This window comes from Ahaetulla prasina, chromosome 2 (assembly GCF_028640845.1).
Source record: "Ahaetulla prasina isolate Xishuangbanna chromosome 2, ASM2864084v1, whole genome shotgun sequence".
In the NCBI taxonomy this organism is placed as follows: Eukaryota; Metazoa; Chordata; class Lepidosauria; order Squamata; family Colubridae; genus Ahaetulla; species Ahaetulla prasina.
Genome location: NC_080540.1, coordinates 9649224 through 9658558, shown reverse-complemented (window position 1 = coordinate 9658558; position 9335 = coordinate 9649224). Strand labels below are relative to the sequence as shown.

Genomic DNA, 9335 nt, shown 5'->3' with positions numbered 1-9335 from the left:
ATTCAACCTTGGCCAAATTAAAACTATAAAAGGCATGATATAAAACCCCCATTTAAAATCCAATTTAAAACCCATATTATGCCAGTCCTGCTCGGAAGAATAGATAAGTCTTCAGCTCGCGGCTAAAGGCCCGAAGGTCAGGAAGTTGACGGAGTCCGGGAGGGAGCTCATTCCAGAGGGTAGGTGCCCCCACAGAGAAGGCTCTCCCCCTGGGGGTCGCCAGCCGGCATTGTTTGGCTAACGGCACCCTGAGGAGACCCTCTCTATGGGAGCGCACTGGTCGGTGGGAGGCATATGGTAACAGAAGGCGGTCCCGTAGATATCCGGGTGCTATGCCATGGAGCGCTTTAAAGGTGATAACCAACACCTTGAAGTGCACCCGGAAGACCACAGGTAGCCAGTGCAGCTTGCGCAGCAGAGGTGTTATATGGGAGCCACGAATGGCTCCCTCTATCACCCGCGCAGCTGCCTTCTGGACCAACTGGAGCCTCCGGGTGCTCTTCAAGGGGAGCCCCATGTAGAGAGCATTGCAGTAGTCTAGGCGAGAGGTGACGAGGGCATGAGTGACCGTGCATAGGGAATCCCGGTCTAGAAAGGGGCGCAACTGGTGAACCAGGCGTACCTGGTAGAAAGCTATCCTGGAGACGGTCGCCAAATGCTCTTTAAAAGACAACCGTCCATCCAGGAGAACACCTAGATTGCACACCCTCTCCATTGGGGCCAATGATTCGCCCCCAACAGTCAGCCGCGGTTGCAGCTGACTGTACCGGGATGCCGACATCCACAGCCACTCAGTCTTGGAGGGGTTGAGCTTGAGTCTGTTTCTCCCCATCCAGACCCGCACGGCCTCCAGACACCGAGACAGCACTTCGACAGCTTCATTGGGGTGGTCCGGGGTGGAAATGTACAGCTGGGTGTCATCAGCGTACAGTTGATAACTCACCCCAAAACTACTGATGACCTCACCCAGCGGCTTCATGTAGATGTTGAACAGGAGAGGCGAGAGAACCGACCCCTATGACACCCCACACAGGAGGCGCCTTGAAGTCGATCTCTGCCCCCCTGCCAACACCATCTGCGACCGGTCAAAGAGATAGGAGGAGAACCACCGCAAAACGGTGCCTCCCACTCCCAAACCCCCCAACCGGCGCAGCAAGATACCATGGTCGATGGTATCAAAAGCCACCGAGAGATCTAACAGGACCAGGGCAGAGGAATAACCCCTGTCCCGAGCCCTCCAGAGGTCATCCACCAACGCGACCAAAGCCGTCTCCGTGCTATACCCGGGCCGGAAACCGGCCTGGAACGAGTCTAGATAGACAGATTTATCCAGGTACTGGGGTAACTGATATGCCACCACACTCTCAACAACCTTTGCCACAAAGTGAAGGTTGGAGACTGGACGGTAATTTCCCAAAACAGGTGGGTCCAGGGAGGGCTTCTTGAGGAGGGGCCTCACCACCGCCTCTTTCAAGGCGGTGGGAACAACCCCCTCCCTCAAAGAAGCGTTAACAATTCCCTGGAGCCAGTCTCGTGTAACCTCCCGAGTGGCCAGTACCAACCAGGAGGGACACGGGTCCAATAAACATGTGGTGGCATTCAGCCGCCCCAGCAACCTGTCCATGTCCTCGGGAGCCACAGGATCAAACTCCTCCCAAATGGTCTCAACAAGACTCGCCTCCGTCACTTCGCCTGAGACTACCCAATTTTGGTCCAAACCATCCCGGAGCTGAGCGATTTTATCGTACAGATACTTACTAAAGTCCTCGGCACAACCCTGTAAGGGATCATCGCGCACTTCCTGATGAAGGAGAGAGCGAGTCACCCTAAACAGGGAGGCCGGGTGGTTATCTGCCGACGCAATGAGGGTAGAGACATAGGCCCGCTTGGCCTCCCTCAGAGCCACTAGGTAGGTCTGAATATGAGACCTAACTAGTGTTCGGTCAGCTTCAGAATGGCTGGCCCTCCAGACACTCTCTAGGCGTCTTTTCCGGCGTTTCATCTCCCTCAGCTCCTCGGAAAACCAGGGAGCCGGTTGAGACCTACGCCAGGTCAGAGGCCACAAAGGCACAACATGGTCCAAAGCGCCCGCCGCGGCCTGTTCCCAGGCCGCAACAAGCTCCTCGGCCAAGCCGTGGGCCAGATCACCAGGGAGTGGCCCAAGCTCCGTCAGGAACCTCTCCAGGTCCATCAGTCGCCTGGGATGGAACCAATGCATCGGCCCCGTCTCCCTGCGGTGTTGAGTGGCGGTCCGAAAGTCCAGACGAAGGAGAGAATGATCTGACCATGACAAAGGTTCAATGACTAGTTCTCCTAGTTCCAGATCATTCAGCCACTGTCCAGAGACAAAAATCAGATCCAGTGTGCTTCCCCCAACGTGGGTGGGGCCGTCAACTAGTTGGGTCAGGTCCATGGCCGTCATGGAGGCCATGAACTCCTGAGCTGCCGTTGATGACACGCCGGCTGATGGCAAGTTGAAGTCCCCCATGACCATAAGCCTAGGGGTATCAACTGCCATCCCGGCTATCACCTCAAGCAGCTCAGGCAGGGCTGTTGTCATGCAGCAAGGAGCCAGGTACGTGACCAACAAGCCCACCTGCATCCTACGCCCCCACTTCACGTAAAGGGATTCACAACCGGCTATCTGAGGTACAGTGGCCTCCCTCGGTTCTAGACTCTCCTTAATAACAACCGCCACCCCTCCACCCCTACCCTGGGCCGTCGGCTGAAGAAATGCTCGGAAACCCGGTGGGCACATATCTACAAGGGGCAACCCCCTTCGGTGCCCAACCAAGTTTCCGAAATGCCCATAAGGTCCGCAGCCCCCCCCTGTATAAGGTCATAAATCACAGGGGCTTTGTTCACTACGGACCTTGCATTGCATAACATCAGCCGAAGGTCCAGGCCCTGGGAATACTGACCACTCGGAGAACGGGAAAAATCTGAGGGGCCGGAGCGCGCAATCGCTCTTAAACAGCGAGTGCGCACCCCCCGAACATGATATGGCCCCCCGCTTCTGCCATATCTGCCTCTCCCACTTACCGTGCTGATGGAACAACCCTCAGGAATTGGAAAATGAAGCTCCCCCTTCACCTCCGAACCTAATAAAGAATCGCCGCGAGCACTCGCAAGGACTGGCTCCCTCCCCAACAGGTTTCCCCTCCCACCCCCCAACCCCAACCCGTCAGTTCCCACCCTCCCCTTAAAATTCCCATCAAAACTCCCCTTAAAAAATGCTTAAAATAATTAATTAAAAATCCCCTAAACCTCCTATTTTTGGCAAAACCCGTCCTCAAGGTGGGCCCTCGATAATGTAGAGGGCCAAACCCGCGAGAGAGGGGAATCTCGCAGGGTAAGAAGGTCAGCCGCTGAAAATGTCCACATAATAGAAGTCCGGCGAGCAGACCCATCATGGCCGGTCAAGATGGCAAAATGACAACGCCAGCCTTCCGGGAGAGAACAGTCAGAGAATCAGTTCTTAGACAGCAGATGGAAAAGAACCGCTTTGTCCAGTCAGTTAACCAACCCCACATAGGTAATCCAAGGGTGGTCTGTGGGAGAGGGGGGAGGGAAAAAAGGGTTCTACAATGACATGGGCCACCAGGGTCCCGCCTGGACTCTAACTAGGGTCGGAGTCCAGGTCCAAGTCCAGGTCCAGATTTTCTCAAGGCCCTGGTTTTCGTTTATCCTCGTCATCGTCGAGGCACGATGTGGCGTAACAGATCATGATCACTCCGGGAGATGGGGGCCACACAACGGGGACCACACCTCTCTCGGACGACGCCCTCAGCACCCCAGCAGCACCGAAGCAGCGGAACAATCCAAAACTGCCCCAGGCCGCTGGGGCAGTTTTATATAATTGCAGATATATGCATAGAGAGAAATACAGATGCACCCACCTACACATGTATACATGGAGAAAATCTACGTCTTTCAAGCCTGACAAAATGTCCCAAAATGTTTATAGTCAAACCTTCTGAGCTAAATTTAGAGATGTGGGGCTTTAACTGATGAAATGATGCTGAAAGCCTCTCTAAGCTTTGAAGCACCACTTTTACTCATGGAAGTCCTCAGCTGCAAATAAGAACAGAAAATCCTGTCTACAACCTCTCTGGGGACATCCCCACTCAAGTTGTCCTCACTTAACCTACCACAATTGAAACGGATATCTGCGTGACTTCCGGTGGCTTCCGTCTTGCCCGGAGGACGTCTGGAATGGCATCCCGAACCGAGATCCTGTAAAAGCTGGTGAAACAGCGGAGAACAGCTGTTAGCCAGCTTCAAAGCTTTTCTCTGGGTGAAAGAGAATAGCTAGAGTGGCTGGATAGCAGAAGATTGCCCCAGGGGCTCTGCTTTGTTATGCAGAGTCATGGAGGGGTGCCTGCCTAACCCAGCCCTACTCCAGACTCGGCTCGATCCTGCTAATTAGGCAGGACAAGAGGAAGACGCCCACCTCTGCTCAATTGATTCCGTTTTGAATACTAGAAGCAGACGGGGACAAATACAAGTGATTGATTACTGGGGAAGCAAGAAGAGAGCTGACTTCTACTTCTTTTAAAAAAGGAGAAAACTTTTTCTCACTTTAACTTAGTGAAGGAAAAAATGGCGTCTGAGAGGAAGTGGATTGGAGGCTGCTTGTGAGAGAAAGCGAAGTTCGTCTTTGTGGATTTTAGCTGAATAGAAGCTCTCCATAGGAAGGTGAAAGTTTTTATTTTACAACTTTAATTGGAGACTTTTTGAGACTGTGAGATTTTACAATTCTAATTAGAGACTTTACTTAAATTAAATTGGCTTTTAAGCCACCAAAAGCTCCCACTACTCTTCAACATCTTCATCAATGACTTGGACGAGGGGATAGAAGGGGAACTCATCAAATTTGCAGATGACACCAAGCTGGCAGGAATAGCCAACATTCCAGAAGATAGGCTCAAGATACAGAAGGATCTTGACAGACTTGAACATTGGGCGCTATCTAACCAAATGAAATTCAACAGTGATAAAAGTAAGGTTGTACATTTAGGCCAAAAAACCAAAATGCACAGGTACCGTATATGTGGTACCTTGCTCAATAGTAGTAACTGTGAGAGGGATGTGGACAACCATTTATATATGACCCAGCAGTTTGCAGCAGCTACCAAAAAAGTCAACACAGTTCTGGGCTGCATAAACAGAGGGATAGAATCAAGATCATATGAAGTGTTAATACCACTTTATAATGCCTTGGTAAGGCCACACGTGGAATACTGCATTCAGTTTTGGTCACCATAATGTATAAAATATGTTGAGACTCTAGAAGGAGTGCAGAGAAGAGTAACAAAGATGATTAGGGGACTGGTGGCTAAAATATATGAAGAACGGTTGCAGGAACTGGGGATGTCTAGTTTAATGAAAAAAAGGACTAGGGGAGACATGATAGCAGTGTTCCAACATCTCAGGGGTTGCCACAAAGAAGAGGGAGTCAGACTATTCTCCAAAGTACCTGAGAGTAGAAGCAGCAGCAATGGGTGGAAACTACTCAAGGAGAAAAGCAATTTAGAACTAAGGAGAAATTTCCTGATGGTTAGAACGATTAATAAGTGGAACAAATTGCCTGCAGAAGTTGTGGATGCTCCAACACTGGAAATTTTTAAGATGTTGGATAACAATTTGTCTGAAATGGTGTAGGGTTTCCTGCCTGGGCAGGGGGTTGGACTAGAAGACCTCCAAGGATTGGAATAGCTTGGACTGGTCTATGGACCCGGACAGACCGATAGCCACTTCTACGTGACTGAGACCTTGTAGAACTAGTCCCCATAGGCACACTATGGAGATTGCCGGCCTGTCTGTTCCTGCTCTGTCATCGCTATCCGGTTCCTGCTCCATCTGTCCTTTTACCAACTGGACTCCCGCTGGAAGATTCACCATTTTATTACTTTGGGATTTTATCATCTTAGCATCCTCGTATTACTTTTTCTATGCTACACTGTACATGAACTCTGCGCCTGAGGTGCCACCGCAGGAATGATATCGCTACCAAGGGCCGGCCTCAATGACGGGTCTTGGGACCCTGAGGTGGCATGCGAGAAGAAAGAGCCTTTGGGGTTTTAGATAGGGTATTTTTAAGGGGTGGAGGTAGGGCATGTAGTAGCCAGGGGAAACCAGTTCAGCGCATGCTCGTGGCGACTGTCAAATGGGTTCGGAGGTTATGGGGGAGTCCTGTGTGAGTCCTCTGGTGTCTCACCAGGCTGGAATTATCACTAAAACCTTTCCCACAGATAGGACATTCAAAGGGTTTCTCTCCTGTGAGTCCTCTGGTGTATCACCAGGCTGGAATTATCACTAAAACCTTTCCCACAATCAGGACATTCAAAGGGTTTCTCTCCTGTGAGTCCTCTGGTGTCTCACCAGGCTGGAATTATCACTAAAACCTTTCCCACAGATAGGACATTCAAAGGGTTTCTCTCCTGTGAGTCCTCTGGTGTCTCACCAGGCTGGAATTATCACTAAAACATTTCCCACAATCAGGACATTCAAAGGGTTTTTCTCCTGTGTGAATCCTCTGGTGCATCACCAGGCTGGAATTATCACTAAAACCTTTCCCACAGATAGGACATTCAAAGGGCTTCTCTCCTGTGTGAGTCCACTGGTGTCTCACCAGGCTGGAATTATCACTAAAACCTTTCCCACAATCAGGACATTCAAAGGGTTTCTCTCCTGTGTGAGTCCTCTGGTGTCTCACCAGGCTGGAATTATCACTAAAACCTTTCCCATAATCAGGACATTCAAAGGGTTTCTCTCCTGTGTGAGTCCTCTGGTGTCTCACCAGGCTGGAATTACCACTAAAACCTTTCCCACAGATAGGACAGTCAAAGGGTTTCTCTCCTGTGTGACTCCTCTGGTGTATCACCAGCGTGTAATTACGACTGAAACATCTCCCACAGTCAGGACATTCAAAGGGCTTCTCTCCTGTGTGAGTCCTCTGGTGTTTCACTAGGCTGGAATTATCACAAAAACCTCTCCTACAAATAGGACATTCAAAGGGTTTCTCTCCTGTGTGAGTCCTCTGGTGTGTCAACAGGCTGGAATTATCACTTAAACTTTTCCCACAGATAGGACATTCAAAGGTTTTCTCTCCTGTGTGAGTCCTCTGGTGTCTCACCAGGCTGGAACTCACACTAAAACCTTTCCCACAATGAGGACATTCAAAGGGTTTCTCTCCTGTGAGTCCTCTGGTGTCTCACCAGGCTGGAATTATCACTAAAACCTTTCCCACAATCAGGACATTCAAAGGGTTTCTCTGTGAGTCCTCTGGTGTCTCAGCAGGCTGGAATTATCAGTAAAACCTTTCCCACAATCAGGACATTCAAAGGGTTTCTGTCCTGTGTGAGTCCTCTGGTGTCTCACCAGGCTGGAATTATCTCTAAAACCTTTCCCATAATCAGGACATTCAAAGGGTTTCCCTCCTGTGTGAGTCCTCTGATGTCTCACCAGGCTGGAATTATCACTAAAACCTTTCCCACAGATAGGACATTCAAAGGGTTTCCCTCCTGTGTGAGTACTCTGGTGCATCACCAGGCTGGAATTATCACTAAAACCTTTCCCACAGATAGGACATTCAAAGGGCTTCTCTCCTGTGTGAGTCCACTGGTGTCTCACCAAGCTGGAATTATCACTAAAACCTTTCCCACAGATAGGGCATTCAAAGGGTTTCTCTCCTGTGTGAGTCCTCTGGTGTCTCAGCAGGCTGGAATTATCAGTAAAACCTTTGCCACAATCAGGACATTCAAAGGGTTTCTCTCCTGTGTGAGTCCTCTGGTGTCTCAGCAGGCTGTAATTATCACTAAAACCTTTCCCACAATCAGGACATTCAAAGGGCTTCTCTCCTGTGTGAGTCCTTTGGTGTATCACCAGGCTGGAATTATCACTAAAACCTTTCCCACAATCAGGACATTCAAAGGGTTTCTCTCCTGTGTGACTCCTCTGGTGTCTCACCAGGTTGGAATTCTGACTGAAACTTTTCCCACAATCAGGACATTCAAAGGGTTTCTCTCCTGTGTGAGTCCTCTGGTGTATCACCAGGTGGGAATTCTGACTAAAACCTTTCCCACAATCAGGACATTCAAAGGGTTTCTCACCTGTGTGAGTCCTCTGGTGTATCACCAGGTGGGAATTCTGACTAAAACCTTTTCCACAGTCAGGACATTCAAAGGGTTTCTCTCCTGTATGAATACTCTGGTGTATCATCAGGCTGGAATTATCACTATAACCTTTCCCACAGATAGGACATTCAAAGGGTTTCTCTCCTGTGAGTCCTCTGGTGTATCACCAGGTGGGAATTCTGACTAAAACCTTTTCCACAGTCAGGACATTCAAAGGGTTTCTCTCCTGTATGAATACTCTGGTGTATCATCAGGCTGGGATTATCACTATAACCTTTCCCACAGATAGGACATTCAAAGGGTTTCCGTGCATTCCATCAGCCGAGGCCCAGGGTAGTGGAGGCGGTTGTTATTAAAGAGAGTCTAGAGCCGAGGAGACCACTGTACCTCAGATTGCGGGTGTGAATCCCTCTTTGTGAGGTGGGGTCATGCTGGGCTTGCTGGTCGCGTACCTGGCTCCTTGCTGCGTGACAGCTGCCCTGCCCGAGCTCTAGAGGTGCTTGCCGGGTGGCAGTGGAGACCCCAGACTTTTAGTCATGGGGACTTTAATCTGCCATCTGCTGGCTGCCATCGACGGTGGCTCGGGAGTTCTTGGCTTCCATGACCTTGGACCTGACTCAAGTAGTGGATGGCCCCACTCACATCGGGGAGGCACACTGGACCTGATTTTGTCTCTGGTCAGTGGTTGAGATCTGGACTTAAAGGAAATAGTCATTGAACCTTTGTCATGGTCAGATCACTCTCCTTCGCCTGGACTTTCTGACCGCTACCCAACACGCAGGGAGGCGGAACCATTACGTTGGTACCGTCCCAGGCGCCTGATGGACCCAGAGAGGTTTCAGACGGAGCTTACTTCCTGAGGTCTGGCTCACGGCACGGCAGAGGAACTAGCTGCAGCCTGGGAGCGGGCTGCGGCTGGGGCTTTAGACCGTGTCGTGCCTTTGCCTCTGACCCGAGATCCCAACCGGCTCCTTGGTTCTCCGAGGAGCTGAGGGGATGAAACGGAGAAGACGCCTAGAGAGTTCCTGGAGGTCCAGCCAGTCAGAGGCTGATCGGACACTAGTTAGATCCTATACTAGGACCTACCTAGTGGCACTGAGGAAGCGAGGCTACGCCTCCCTCATTGCGTCGGCAGATAACCGCCCAGCTGCCCTGTTTGGGTGACCCGCTCCTCCTTCACCAGGGGAGCGGGATGAC

The 9335-nt window shown here is 50.7% G+C and overlaps 2 protein-coding genes and 1 pseudogene across 5 annotated transcripts in view; all 3 read right to left on the bottom strand.

Moving 5' to 3' along the window:
* LOC131193504 (zinc finger protein ZFP2-like) overlaps positions 1–9335 on the bottom strand; it is a 52990-nt gene that overhangs the window by 1627 nt on the left and 42028 nt on the right. Inside the window, exon 3 of one of the 3 annotated variants that reach the window (XR_009153924.1) lies at positions 4152–4245. The exons of 1 other annotated variant lie outside the window; for it this stretch is intronic. The gene's annotated coding sequence lies outside the window, so the exon portion shown is untranslated. Of the gene's footprint in view, positions 1–4126; positions 4246–9335 lie in introns of those variants that run through there. One more of the 3 variants, XR_009153923.1, reaches the window with a different exon arrangement.
* LOC131193503 (zinc finger protein 84-like) overlaps positions 1–9335 on the bottom strand; it is a 97902-nt gene that overhangs the window by 71618 nt on the left and 16949 nt on the right. The window lies entirely within an intron of this gene.
* LOC131189678 (zinc finger protein 850-like) lies at positions 6212–8435 on the bottom strand (annotated as a pseudogene).